Below are 16,039 nucleotides of genomic sequence, written 5' to 3'. Positions count from 1 at the left end.
TATGTGAGGGACACAGCGGGACGTTTTTTTAATGATAAGTGCACGATAGTGCACTATCATTATTTGTTAAATATGCCCCTGAGACCCTAAAGGACCAATATATGGTAAAAGTCTGCCAATTTAAAATCGATCACCCTCGAACAGGTCTGCAAAACATACATTTCAAACAATAGCATTCCTGTGAGTGGAATTTCCGTTTTGAACACACAACCTCATTTATGATGTGAACTTGATACACATCCTAATCATGTACAACCAAACACCTTCTTTTTTTGCACTGGTGCACCTACATGGTGCTTGCTATTCATATTCTCTTTTAGAAAATTAGTCTCCAAACTACAAATACATTTAGGTGTGCAGGGAATAAATGATGGTATATTCATTACTCACTTGAATTGATGGGCAGGAATTATAATGAACAAAGCTCTAATAGGCTTTAAACCAGAAAGTATACGACAATAAAATTATAAAGTGCAGGTACTTTAAAATAACATAGCTTTCTTTTCATGATTATTTTATATTAAATTTTCATATGCATTATATAATTGTACTTCTTTTGAAATATTAATGAAAGTCTAATAAATCGAACACTGTAAAGTTATTTAAGGTCTAAATATTAAATGTTTGAAAAGTGGATCTTTTATAAAGTAAAGAATAAGAATAGGATCAGACTACTTCAGCATCACATGACCTCCTCTGCACAATGCAGGATGGTCATGCAGCCTACCAGAATGTGAGAAGGTGGGGGAAGTGCACTATGATCAGAATTGTATACTCATCATAATCACCATTATCACCATTTATTTATTTAGCGCCGCTATTTCCGCAGCTCTGTACAAAGAACTCATTCACATCAGTCCCTGCCCCATTATAGCTTACAGTCTAAATTCCCTAATACATACACAGAAAGACAGAGAGAGAGAGGGTCTCTCTCTCTCTCTCTCTCTCTAGGGTCGATTTTGATAGCAGCCAATTAACCTACTAGTATGTTTTTGTAGTGTGGGAGGAAACCGGAGCACCTGGAGGAAACCCACGCAAACACGGAGAGAACATACAAACTTTACACAGATAAGGCCATGGTTGGGAATTGATCTCTTGACCCCTTTGCTGTGAGGCAGAAGTGATAACCACTAAGCCACCATGCTGCGACATCATTGATTTATGCTCTAATTTGTATTTATAAAAGTAGTGCTTTAACTGGGACGGTACAATTTACTAATAGTTAAACACATAAAGTTTTAAATCAGGTATAATGAATTCTGTGGCAGTGACATAATTGACGTTTTAATCAACATGGCTGCACTGTTATTATGGAAGTTGTTATGGTTGATCATAATTGATCATAGTCTCCCTTAATGCTCTGGTTCATCAATGCAAAACTGTTTTACTCTGCAGGCCAGTGCCGTAACTAGACATTTTGGTGCCCTGGGCGAGACTGGGCACCGGCGCCCCCAATCTAAGTGGGAGTGGCATTTGACAAGTGGGTGTGGCCAACCTAATGTGGGTGTGGCTAGCACTTTACTGAAAGAATTTGTATATTATAATATATATATATATATATATATATATATGTGGTAATAATTGGTAGATGTTTTTCTATAAATAACGTGGTTTACTAGAGTCCCACTTTTCATCTGGGCGGGGGTGATGGAGGCCAGGTGGCTGCCATTGGGAGCTGTCTGTCACTGGCTCTTGTAATGGGACGGGGGTTGGGGGTGCAGCTATGAGACCCCCTCATACAATAACTCTTGACAGCTGTAAGGGGCAGCTAGGATTCTTCTCATACCGGCCAGCCAGCTCCTGTGACAGCTCAGCAACACCTGGGGACAGCCAGTAACAGCCCTATAGGGCTAGAGGGGGACACTATCTCACTTCAAGGATTAGCCCAAGGGGGCGCAGCCGCCCGATACCTGCCTTCATGCCCAGAGGAATCGCCGCTCTAATTCAGCTCTCCTACAAGCAACAATCTATTCCCGGTAATGCAGTGGAACGCATGTGCGTTCCAACAACAGGAAGTTCGGCATTTGGAATGCAAATGCGTTCCAAATGCCAAACTTCCTGCTTTCACATGCGTTCCACTGCATTGCCGGGAATGGATTGTTGCTTGTAGGAGAGCTGAATTAGAGCGACGATTCCTCTGGGCATGAAGGCACGTATCAGGCGGCTGCGCCCCCTTGGGCTTGCGCCCGGGGCGGTCGCACCTCCCGCACCACCATCGTTACGGCTCTGCTGCAGGTGTTACATGCTGGAATATCTGTTTTATGAAGACAGTCAGAAACATCATGCAGCAGAAATTATGCAGGACACGTCTGATGTAAAACAAGAAATTTACATTCAAATGACAGTGCCAAATAAAAACAAAATCACACAGGGTAAATGACTTATTTTGAAAGTTTCATCTGTGACAGGTTATCTTTAAATCTATTTTTTTTAACATTACAAACCACATACAGTGTATTAGGCTTTCTAAAGAACATTGTACAGGCGGCGCCTCCTTAAAATACCATGTTAACAGCCACAAACATAATGTGGAGCTTGAAAGTGACGTCATCTCTACTTGCCGGCTTCTGCATTCATCGGCAGGGTTTCAGGTCAGTGTTTCCAGGTGTCAGTATTACCAGTCTGCCCGGGAACACACCTTTGGTGTATTCCTGTCGGGGTATTAATTTTTAGTCTTTTTTTGTTGTTAATGTCTTCATAATTTGTGGTAGGTTGCATTATAGGAACTGAAACATTGTTTTTTTATGCTGCTTGGGCTTCACTGTGAATATATTTTTATTTCAAACTCCAACTTGGCACTTTTTATATTGTTTTTTATTTTATTTTATGAGCATTAGAAAAACTAACAACCTAACATACAACCTAACAAATACAACATAATCTAAACATTGCATAATGGAGACACTGGGGACGGTGTTGGAATTGTGGAAATGGGTAATTTTAATAAAAGAAATAATATATTTTTTATTCCACACTGTTACAACTAGCATATCATTCTCTCTTTCCATTAGCTAAAATGGCTGTTTATTACTGTAAACAAACTTCTATTGTGATTGCTGTGATACATGATTGGGAACCATATCAATTGTTTGAGAAAGCTGGGCACAGATATCTAACTGCTATTACTTTGTAAGATCTGCCTCTATGCACTAGCAGGAATAAAAAACCCAGTCACTCGCGCATATGTACGGTGAGCAGGTACAAAGGGATTAGCTTTTCTCGAGATCAGATTAAATATGTCATATTGTATTCAGTGGTCTGTATTATTCTGCTAAGAAAATAGTACAATTATTTGAAAGTTTTGAAATTCTACAAATTACAGTAAATCTGACCTTAGAATAATTTAGTTGATTAAAAATATCTATTTATCTATCTATCTATCTATCTATCTATCTATCTATCTATCTATCTATCTATCTATCTGTTTGTTTGAATTGTGCATGATGTCTACTTTGGACTGTGTGGTATGCCTTATTTTTTTTCTGATTAATAGAGAAAGAAATACACATTGGCCATGAACTATATAAACTGAAAACTGTGAAGGAACTATATTTTTGCTTATTAGTGTCTTATTCCAAGCTGTTGTTTGTATGGTTGCTAAGTGGCATCCACATATTATCTCAGGAACTTTTCTTAACAGACTTCAATACAATTTCAATACAATACTGTACAGCATATGCAGCATGAACTATTTCTGTGTCCAACAGCAGGGGTGAAAGTTACTCACTAAAAAAAATGGAAGAAATAAGAAACAACACTTGACAATATATTTCTTGGGGCTAGAAGACAGTAAGAGGTAGACAGAGATTTGTTGCAAAGTTATTTTCTCAGCAGGTATTTAACCTGGCTTGTGAGGTGAGTCACAATCTATTCATTTGTTATAAAGAGTTGAAATTAGGTGAAACATAAACTAAGGCTAGATAAACACTGGAGAATTTTCCGACCAATCTGTTATCTAGACGATAGTAATCATGACTGAAGGTCTGACCGGTTGGGTGATTCATGCATACACACTACACACAACTTACCTTTACATCTGTTCTCTTCATCTGGTCCTATAGTCATTTAGAGAATGACAGCACAATATGCATTCATTCATTCATTCACTCATTCAATCTTGTCACACTGATTAACTGACTTGTTATAACTATCCACATGTCAAAGGGAATTTCATTAGCTTTTGTGATTCTGAAACAAAATATTCAGTCTCAGAAGTAGCAAACAAATAATTCCATTTACAGCACTCTCTACATTTAGTCACAATGACATATTTTTGACTATGTAAATTGGAACAAGATTATCAAACATGCCGACAAACCAAATGAAATGACAATTGGTACTTTGGGACAACTGTCGTTCATCGTGTAAATATACACACTGAAACAATATCTGACCAAATGGTGAAATATTGGCTGATTGGCCAGATGATTGGCTGAAAAAACACCATTCTGTACCTAGTCCTACATGAGAACAGTCTATCTTTGAATTAGGACAGTGAACTATTTGACGTACCCTTTTTAAGAACCTAGAAAAGAATTGAGATAATGTAAATGTAAGTGTATAAAGTTCAGCTATTTAAATGGGAACCAATCTTTCCTCCAAGATCTGCAATCCAGAAAAGAAACATTTAAAAATGTCATTTAAGAAGAATTTCCCCTTAAAGGGTTCAATTCACAATCTCCATGCCTTTCCTTTGACACGGGTAATGTTTAACACTATAATTTCATCTCAGAGCTCTCATCTAAGGTGACTATTACTTGGAGTAGTAATTACTTGGATCCTGCTAGTTGGAGTAACCTATAACTAGTAGGATCTTGGTGGTGTCATGTCTGAAGTTGGTCACTCTCTCCCTGCAGCCTGTTTTAAATGTCTTTTAGGTTTAATAATAACACTAGTTTTTGATGATGAAGCCTTTAGTGACAGATCACATGCTATTTTTTCTAGTATAGATTAAAAAATACAAACAAATGCCTTACTCATATGACTTGCACATTGGGGCAACAGTTTGAGGTATACTTAATAAAACTTCTAAAAAGTAAAAGTGGAGATGCTGCCCATAGCAACCAATCATTTATCTAGTACATTCTAGAAAATGGTAGCTAAACTGTGCTTCATATACCTATTTTCCTAGGAGTTATTCTTTCTTTAATTTATAGGAACAGTAATCAACAAAAGAACATTTCTGCTGAAAACATGTTTACAAGTGAAAGCAATGATATATGGCACAGTAGACCAAATACCCCACATATTTCATAGTCATTATTAGTAAAATAAAAGAAACTCTGCAGCGTATCATCTCTACAGTAGCTGTGCATTACACAAGCCCCAGGAGTTGCTGCTATTTAAAACAAGCTCAGAGTTTACAGAAATTTACCATTAGATACAATTGTAACCTTTGTATTATCCAGCGCTCTCAAGAAAGACTGTGTGTGCAGGGAATACTGTTAAAAAATACCATTTAGAATAATAAATTATAATCTATTTTGGAATCTTAGCTGCTTAGAAAAACTTCTAGTTAGAAACAACGCACTTAAATCTCACAGGTAAACATGTGCATGTTACCACTATAAGGGGTCTATTTAGATTGAAAATTGAAGATTGAAAATAAATCTCAATTTCTGTTGAACAATACATAATCATTTAAATGTTTTTTAGTATATTGGTAGAATTGTGTTTGTAAATGTATTTTCATGTGTAAAAAAGCAAATTTATGACCTAAAGCGAGTGATAGAAGGGCAACTCCATAATGTTGCATTTGATTTTGTGCTCAACAGTATGTATGAGCTAATTGCTAGATATTCCAGTGTGCTGAAACTGTTTAGCTGTTTTTACTGTCATGGTCAAAAGTTTTAAGGGATGATGACAAAAGTATTGGTTTTCACAAAGTTTGCTGCTTCAGTGTTTTTAGACCTTTTTGTCAGATGTTGCTTTGGTATACTGAAGTAAAATTGCAAGCATTTCATTTTGCCTAATCAATGCTTGGAGTTGTCAGAATTTGTGAGTTTTTGTTTGTCCACCAGTCTATTGAGGATTGACCACAAGTTCTCAATGGGATTATGGTCTGGGGAGTTTCCTGGCCATAGACCCCATATTTCGATGTTTTAATCCCCAAGCCACTTAGTTATCACTTTTGCCATATGACAAGGTGCTCCATCATGCTGGAAAAGGCATTGTTTGTCACCAAACTGTTTTTGGACGGTTGTAAGAAATTGCTCTTGGAGGATGCTTTAGTACCATTCTTTATTCATGGCTGTGTTCTTAGGCAAACTTGTGAGTGAGCCCACTCCCTTGGCTGAGAAGCAACCCCACACATGAATGGTCTCAGGATGCTTTACTGTTGGCATGACACAGGACTGATGGTAGCGCTACCTTTTCTTCTCCAGACAAGCATTTTTCCAGATGCCCCAATCAATTTAAAAGGGGATTCATCAGAGAAAATGACTTTACCCCAGTCCTCAGCAGTCTAATCCCTGTACCTTTTGCAGAATATCAGTCTGTCCCTGGCGCTTGCTGGACATTCTTGGGCGCCCTGAAGCCTTCTTCACAACTATTGAACCTCACTCGTTGAAGTTCTTGATGATTCGATAAATGGTTGATTTAGGTGCAATCTTACTATCAGCAACATCCTTGCCTGTGAAGCCCTTTTTGTGTAAAACAATGATGACTACACATGTTTCTTTGCAAGCAAGTATGGTTAACAGAGGAAGAACAATGATTTCAAGCACCACCCTCCTTTTAAAGCTTCCAGTTTGTTATTCTAACTCAATCAGCATGACAGAGTGATCTCCAGCCTTGTCCTCATCAACACTCTCACCTGTGTTAACAAGAGAATCACTGACATGATGTCAGCTGGTCCTTTTGTTGTTTGTGGGATAAAGTTCATTGTCATGGCAAAGAGAGACTTTGAAATTAATTGCAATTCATCTGATTCATCTTCATGACATTCTGGACTATATGCAAATTGCCATCATAAAAACTGAGGCAGCAGACTTTGTGAAAAATAATATTTGTGTCATTATCAAAACTTTTTTATCCATGACTGTACAATGATGATTTTAGCTCCTTGTTGTAGCGTGAGCATGAATCTCCAAAGTATACCCATTGTGCGTTGAAACCTGAGAGAGTGAGCCTAGTATTACTAGAAAGTGTGGCACTACTGCACCAAGCAACATTGAGTTTGCAGCTTTGTAATGGTTTATATTGGACTTATGAAAGAGCTGTGCCGGCGGAGTTGAGGAGCAGTATAAAGTTTAACATCTGCTTAAGATATGTCATGGAGGCATTTGGATGAAGCTGTACTTATAATAATTATGATCTGTGTTTTAGAAGTTTGGCATTTAAATTTATGTCCATTGCAACTGTTATCATATGTGCAGGAAGAGAAGGTGTTGAAAATAAAACCTGTTTATTGCTGCTATGAGATGGCCTGGCTTCCAACAGTTGTTTGACATTTGCACTACACACCGCTTGTGTCCACTCCTTGTTAAATGTGTTTAAGCACCTGAGCGCTGAGGGGACTAGTTGCGGATGCACACCCACACCATATTCAGAGCAGAAGAAGACGGCAACAGTGAGTGGGGTACCACACGGCATCATGGTTCCTAAGTAAGTCACTGCGCAACACATGATTGGTTGGCTAGTTGGCTAGTGACATTACCAATCCCAGTGATCATCAAACCACAGAGTGTACTAACGTTACTATAAGATATGTTTTGCTACATCAGCTTCAGTGTAGAACAGCAATTTTGTTCAGCCAATTGTATTACATTATCACCAGCCAAGTTAAATTCACCTAACTGTGGGGAATATCTTCTATTGGGCCAATAAAATTATCTTTGTATATAATAGCTATAATGCAAGACAGCCGAATATATCATACTGCATCAGAGTAATATTGTTAGGATTTGTATGAATGTGCTGCAAGAAGTGTCTGACAATAGTCACTTCCCATTGTAAGGGAAAAAAGTTAAGTTCAGATTGTTCAGAATAGTTATATGAGGTACCTCAATGTAGAGAAGCAGTTAGGATAACACTGCAAGTGTACTCGAATAGTGTCACAGACGTCTGAATTTCTCGATTTAATTCGGGACCCTTGGGTCTAGCTGAAACAGGACTGAAACGGAACCAGGAGGCCTTGATGATCTCTCTGCTCATCTATAGTACTCAGAGTAGCACAAACAGTATAGGAGTCTTAGGACCGGAGTCTGTGCATGAGTACTGAACTGGAATCCGGTGTAATAACAGACTGGAAGTGTTCGTAGGAACCCGGCTCCTGTGACCAGGCACACGGGACTGGAACCCACTAATAAGAACACATACAGAAAACACACGTAAACTCAGAACAGAATGAACTGGAACTGGAAACAGGAACTCGGAAATCAGAATCGGGACATCAAATGGTGAACTCAGGACTGTGTGGCAACCACAGACCTAGAACCCCCAGACAGATACACAGAACTAGAAATAAGTAGGGATGTGCACCGGACACTTTTGGTGTCTCGTGTTTTGTGTTTTGGGTTCGGATTTGCTTGAGGTTTTGGATTCGGATTTGTTTCACAAAACACCTGATGAAAGGTTTTGGTTCGGATTTAAGGTTTTGGATTCGGATTTATTCTGAAAAAAGCATAAAAAGTTCCAAAATCAAGTTTTTGGGCTTATTCACTCCTACGCTATTATTAACCTCAATAACAATCATTTCCACTAATTTCCAGTCTATTCTGAACACCTCACAATATTGTTTTTAGTCCAAAATGTTTCACCGAGGTAGCTTTCTGGACTGCATAGTGGAGTGGTCCCGGTACCCAATTTGGTACCGGGGCCACAATACCTCCTCCGACTTTCAAGTGTAGTGTTTCTAAGTTATAAACCCTACAGTAGTTCGAGCACGTCAATACCTCTTGTTTTAGACGACCATGGTACTGAGCATTCATCATTGAGATCACATCAAGTATGTGAAAGACAGACAGGGTCGAATCGTTATTTGTTGACTTTGTTAACCAAAAAAATGTCCCTGTTGCAAATATTCGTGCAATAAAGAGTGACTTTTTCATTTAAAGGCTCAAGCTTTCAAGTGTAGTGTTTCTAAGTTATAAACACTACAGTAGTTCGAGCACGTCAATACCTCTTGTTTTAGACGACCATGGTACTGAGCATTCATCATTGAGATCCCATCAAGTATGTGAAAGACAGACAGGGTCGAAGTGTTATTTGTTGACTTTGTTAAACAAAAAACTGTCCCTGTTGCAAATATTCGTGCAATGAAGAGTGACTTTTTCATTTAAAGGCTCAAGCTTTCCAGTGTAGTGTTTCTAAGTTATAAACAGTACAGTAGTTCGAGGACGTCAATACCTCTTTTTTTTATTATAACAGGGCATTTAACTTTTGGTTTAATTTGTTCAATTTGTTTTAATTTTGTTTTACTTTGTGCTCATGGCAAACGACTGTTGGACGGTCAATTATTTTGTGAAAGACGTAGCGGTCTTACGACTTCCCCTCTGGGAAGATGACCGACTAACAGCAGCAACAGCAGCAGTGGCAGTAGTAGGCGTACCGCTGCAGGATTCCTCGGATGAATCCCTTATTGAAGAGGACTCAGTCTGGCTGGTGACTTTGGCTGCAGGACTGAATCTGATGGAGATCGTGGAGGAAGTTGACGAGGAGGGTGTTGCTGGTGTGTATCCAACAGGACCAAGGGATTTAGGTGTCCCTGTACTGATGACGGTCCTAGCCCCAGTTCCTGAACTAACCACTGAACTATGAAGGTTATTCAGGTGACGTATAAGGGAGGATGTCCCTAGGTGGGCAAGATCCTTACCCCTGCTTATTTGAGCTTTACATAAGCTACATATGGCCATACATTGGTTGGCCAGATTTGGATAAAAATAACTCCAGACCGAAGAGGTGCATTTTTTGGTCTTCTGACCAGGCATGACAATGGGCTTTTTAATCCCATGGACATCAGCTGTTTACCCCCCTGGTGCCTCATTTACAATAACCACATCAGCATCATCATCATCAAGTTCCTCCACAGCACCAGCTACATCATCAATAGCCTCCTCCCGAGCCACCTCTTCCCGTACAGTGATGGGAAGGTCAGGCTTGACAACCACCAACACCCTTGGACTCGCCTTGGGGATTTGTGATAATTTCTCTTTAGAAGGCAGAGTTGTTTGCTGTTTTGTTGCTGACAGCATAACTCTCTTCAATTTTTTGTAGGGGGGGAGGAGGAGAAGATCCTTGGGTGAAGCTGAACCACTAGTCATGAACACGGGCCAGGGCCTAAGCCGTTCCTTGCCACTCCGTGTCGTAAATGGCATATTGTCAACTTTACGTTTCTCCTCAGATGATTTTAAGTTTCTCTTTTTGCTACTTTTACTGAACTTGGGCTTTTTGGATTTTACATGCCCTGTACTAGGAGATTGGGCATCGGGCTTGCCAGACAACGTTGATGGCATTTCATCGTCTATGTCATGACTAGTGGCAGCAGCTTCAGCATTAGGAGGAAGTGGGTCTTGATCTTTCCCTACTTTATCCTCCAAATTTTTGTTCTGCATTATATGTAGCACAAGAGAGTGTACCCCTAAGCCACACACACTCGGCAAAGCCTTTAAAAATTATATGCGGCACAGGAGAGTACCACTGGACTGGAGTTATACAGCAGTACCACTGGACTTATACTGCAGAATCAGTGAAATTTGTAAAATGGCAGTAACAACAATGGAATTATACTGCTGAATCAGTGAACTTTGTAATATTGCAGTACCAATGGACTTATACTGCAGAATGTGTGAACTTTGTAATATTGCAGTACCACTGGACTTATACTGCAGAATGAGTGAACTTTGCAATATAGCAGTACCAATGGACTTATACTGCAAAATCAGTGAACTTTGTAATATAGCAGTACCACTAGACTTATACTGCTGAATCAGTGAACTTTGTAATATAGCACTACCAATGGACTTATACTGCAGGATTGTTTTGGGATATTTTTTATTTTTTTTTATAATTACTTTTTTTGTAATTTTTTTTATAACTATTTTTGAAATTTTTTATAATTTGGGAATAATGGGGAAATAACAATGCCCTTAGAAGGACAGAGCACAGGACACAGCACCACTGGACTGAACAGGACACAGTACAGGACCCAACAGCACCACTGAACTCAGAAGGACAGAGCACAGGACACAGCAACACTGGACTGAACAGGACACAGAGCAAAGCACAGCGCAGCACAGCACAGAACAGAACTGAACAGCACGAGATATAGCAGGACAGAGGACCACCTAACACCCCTCCCTCTACCCTGATCAATGCCCGAGTGAAGATGGCGGCGACTAGCGGGGAATTTATAGGATCCGAGTATCGCGAGATCCAACAGCGGGATTATGACTCAGAGCCTCGCTTTGAGTTTTGCAATTGGCGGGAATACCCGGATCTGTCTCGGATCCGGCTCGGATCCGCAACGTTCGGGTGGGCTCGGATTTCAGAAATCCGAGTGCGCTCATCTCTAGAAATAAGCACTAGAGACTCAGAACCAGCCGTAGCAACAGAATTGGTGATACTGGTAAAGTCCCTAGTACTACAGGACAAACACTGGATAGTGCAAAGTTCTTACTGAGATAAGCACTCCTGCTGAATGCTGAATGTTGCAGGAAGATGAGCAGCTTAGAAGTGCAGAGTACTTGCAGAAAGATGAACTCCGATTAACGCAGAATACTTGAAGGGAGTTATGGACTTTGGAATTGCAGGTAATTGTAAAGAGATGTACACCTTAAAATGCAGGATACTTGCAAATAGATGTTAAGTTGGTAATGCAGGAAGAGTTTGTATCACAGAAGATGGTCACTTAGTAAACGGTGGCATGTGCAGCTTAGACCCCGATGTGTGACAAATATTAAGGGAAAAAAAAGCATTTCCTGCTATATCTGTAAACTTTCAATGCCTGAAACACTGCAAAGTTAACACTGTATTTTGTGAATTACTATTTTGTCAAAGAATATATTTATATATATTGAAAAAAGAGAATTCTAAAAGCAGATACTCATTTTAATGCCAAGTCCTATTTATAATAAGCATTCCGAGTGACTTCTGCACCAGTTTGAATTCTTTGTCATTTAAGCTGTCTGGAGTACAGGCAAGGGGTCTCCCAAACCTGGTGTTCTTGACCCCAGACATTACCTGTCAAGATTTGGGTGGAGGCACTGAAGCGATCTAGATGTGAGAGGTACATCACATTATACACAAATGTACCTTTCCCTTAGATTGGCCAGGAAGAGAATGTTATACAAAATATAATGAAAACTGTTGAACTACACCTAAAGAACAAGTCTTTGATTAAAAAAGGTCAATTCTAAAAAAATATGTACATTGAACACACTATTCAATGCTGTTGTCATAATGCTCACATCATAAAGAATTTTATAAGGTTTCCAACTTTTTAATTTCCTAAGTAACATCTGCCAGCTATATATGAAGGTGGTTTGCTCCATTAAATTTATTACACACTTCTACATTATTTACAGACATACCATATGTATAGCTTTTAAAAGATTCATGAAACAGCGTTATCAGTAAAGTGACAGTACCTTTTACTGTAATTTTAAAACAAATATACTGGTAATACATTTTTTTGAAATGATGAATATTTATGTTAAAGTATTTAAGGGTCTATTTAACAAACTGCCATAGGCCAAAAATCAGGAGAAAACATCTATTTTCTCCACAGTTTAGTTACCGCAGGTCTTCACTCAATTTATGAATGGGTTAATACAGGAGAAATCAGAGATTTTTCCTGCATTAACCTACTGTTCATTTTTTACTGCAGTCTCCGTAGAACTCTCAGGGGGCAGCAATGCTAGGTATTTATCAAGCAGCGAAGAGCATTGCTTTTTTCCCTATACTTCCAACCTACTACCTACTCCTATTGGGGCCAGTGATGCTGGAATGGCTTCATTTGATCCCCCTCCTTGAGGAGCACTAACAATAAATTGCAGAGGTGCTGCATTAAATATCGCTGCACTTTGCAGAAATACATACTGAGTGGTACCGTTGGATAATAATAAATAGACCCTTTAGTTTTTAATTAATTGAATGATTTGTCTTTGACTTTCATGGCTGACATTATCTAAATAATTGAAGTATTGTTTTCTATATAGATTGGTACATGACAAAATCTGTGCTTGGAATATTATCAGTTGTTTTTGCAAAAAAAAAATATTTAAACAAAACTAATAAATAAATATCACTATGTACTGAGTAAAACTTTTAATGATGTTAGATTTGCTGATGACTTTAGACCACCTGCCTATTTCATTTAGCTTTTAAACTCTTTATGTACAATAATGATTTAATACATGCTGTCAAAAATATAGCGTTTTAATCTCCTGAATCACATAAATACTGTTATCTAATTATTGTGTGTTTGCTATTATTCTTAGATCCATTAGCAATAATGGGCTAAAATTACCTTAAAGAAGAGAAAATTGCCTTTTTAGTCAGGCAATATCAAGCAGATGTTATGATTTTAAATGTATTTCAAATTTAATTAAAAACCATTATGAAGCAATACATGTACTTTTATACATACAGTTTTGGCTGGTCTACTTGTGACATTTGTGTCACTACCTGCATCACCATTAGATTGTACACTCTATTGAGCAGGGTCCTCTCAATTTCTGTTTCATAGTATTTTTCTTGTACTGTTAGCATAATATGTTCAGTTATACCCCATCATTTTACAATGCGGCTGAATAATAACAACAGCACATTTGGATATATGATATTATGGGCCTGACTCATACTTAGATGGAACTTGCACCCAAGTTGCATTTTAATTAAGATTACGGAACTTGAGCTTAGTTTCGACTGTATCAAAATTGAAGGTGATCTCAAGATGTGTTTTGATTTGAACCCAGGTATAATTACCTCTGCCTTGCTTTACATGAACAGTCAGAACAGACTGCAGTATATGCACAAGCATTTGTGCAATAATAGGTCACATGTAGTTCTGTGCTGTCTAGTGGTACAATTACGTGTAGGCTTTAAAACAAAGAATATGCTGTGTCAGTCATCACTAATAGTCGTCACTTGCACCTGTCCTGTAAGCTGGTGCAAATGATACAGTTAAAACAAGCTTACTTACGAGAGACCCAGGACTCGAATTGGCATCATTTGCATTGGAAAGCCCTTGGCACGGACTGTATATTTCATATATCAAAAAGGGAAATAGGGAGTTGGCTCTGCACCAGGTTATGATCTTCCTCACTGTTAATGTTTATATATTACTATATTGGGAGGGGGGTGTTTCATTCAACATATAATTATCACATAAAAAAGAAAAAAAGGGCAAGAGTTGAATCTTGAAGGACTCCAGTCTTGAACAGTTACTATAATAATTAAAATCGTAACTTTATTAGGTAATGTTAAAATATAATAACTGACGAGAATAATGTAGACGACTATATATAAAAATATAGTGATAAAGTAAGAAAAATAAGTGATTAAAATAATTAAATAAACCCTAAGGTGGGACTGATCTCAAGTATTATATGCCCCAAATCTTAGAGCTCACAATTACTTTCATCAATTTGATCGTTCTCATTGTAAAACTTCTATTGTTTCAATAGCTTCATGTCATCATATTATTACATCCTAGGATTCTCATATCAGGGGATAAGTGGATATCATCCAAACTATACTTGTCACATATGACACCGCTATATATATTTATGAGCCACAAGGATGTCCCAGTTTGTTTGGTCAAAAGCATATATTGTGTATTAGATGTTATATATCATATTTGATATTAAGTTATCTCTTATTTCGGTCTCTCAGTTATGCTCTAAATATTTAGGATTACATATAGTGCCCTATATGTTTATAAATTTAGCTTAGGGTCATTAGTTGCACTCCATATTTCAATGTGCTAGACTATTGTTTATTTTTGTATGCTATTTTACAGAATAACCAAACCTTTCTAAACAAGTGCATTCATATCCCCTCAACCTACCAATTTAGGTGCTAATTAAAAAAATTGTATAAAATATAAAACAGTCCCACAGCATAAATTAAGTTTTGTGTTTTTATGTGGCTATTTTTACATGCATGTACCTGTTGTCAAGGGACCTGTATGTAGTTTTCAGGTGAAAATGGTGGTGTGCGGGGATGCAAAACTTTATATGTTCTTTTGGAAGGTATTGTTAACTTTATACGGGTGATTCATGTCACTCATATTGGGCCTGATTCATTACAGAATGTAAACGCTGATACTTGACACATTTTGCGCAAGTTAGGAAAGAGCACACAGTAGTCTTCAGGTCCCGTAGGTCCCTGGGGTTACACTGGTTTCCAGAGGCAATGATTGGACCCCTCACTGGCAGTGCAGCACAACCCATTTGAGTTCCAGGGGTGCCTCCCGTGGTTTCATTTGGGTGTCCAGTCTGAGTTCCGGCAGGGTCCCTGGCGGTTCCAGATTGGGCGGTGTTCCGCTTTGGTGAAGGCGGCCCTTTCAGGTTCCAGTAGTGACGACTGGCGGTTCCGTGCAGAAGCTGCCACCCCGGTGGTGCGCTGTTCCAGTGAGCCTCAATCGTGCAGGTAGCGACTGGTCCTTGGGATTCCGTGAGTGACCCCTTAGCGAGGAGATATCCTTTTCGGTACGACCTGGGTGAGGGTTTTAGGAACAGCCCTTCGGAGTAGAACGTGAACACTGGCTGGTGTTCCCCGTAGGTAGAGGTGGGCTTAGGATATACAATACACCCAGTTTATAGTAAAGTTGGTTCCTGACCATTAGTTAGTTTGTGTTAGGGTCGGGCTTCCTGTAGTTAGTGTCAGTTGTGTGGGTTGTACATACTAGCCTCACTGGTAGAGTAGAGGGAGGCTGTGTTGTGTCTGTCTTCCACAGATGACGGAGAGGAGCAGGAGAGCAGGGAATGAAGGTTGGAGTGCCCGGTGAGTATAACGCTCTATTCCTACTTCTGGTTAGCCCCTCACCGAGAGGCAAGTGGAGTATTTGGGGCGGGACTGTTCCTGGTCCCAAGTA

This window comes from Mixophyes fleayi, chromosome 3 (assembly GCF_038048845.1).
Source record: "Mixophyes fleayi isolate aMixFle1 chromosome 3, aMixFle1.hap1, whole genome shotgun sequence".
Classification (NCBI taxonomy): Eukaryota; Metazoa; Chordata; class Amphibia; order Anura; family Limnodynastidae; genus Mixophyes; species Mixophyes fleayi.
This window is presented reverse-complemented; position numbering follows the sequence as displayed.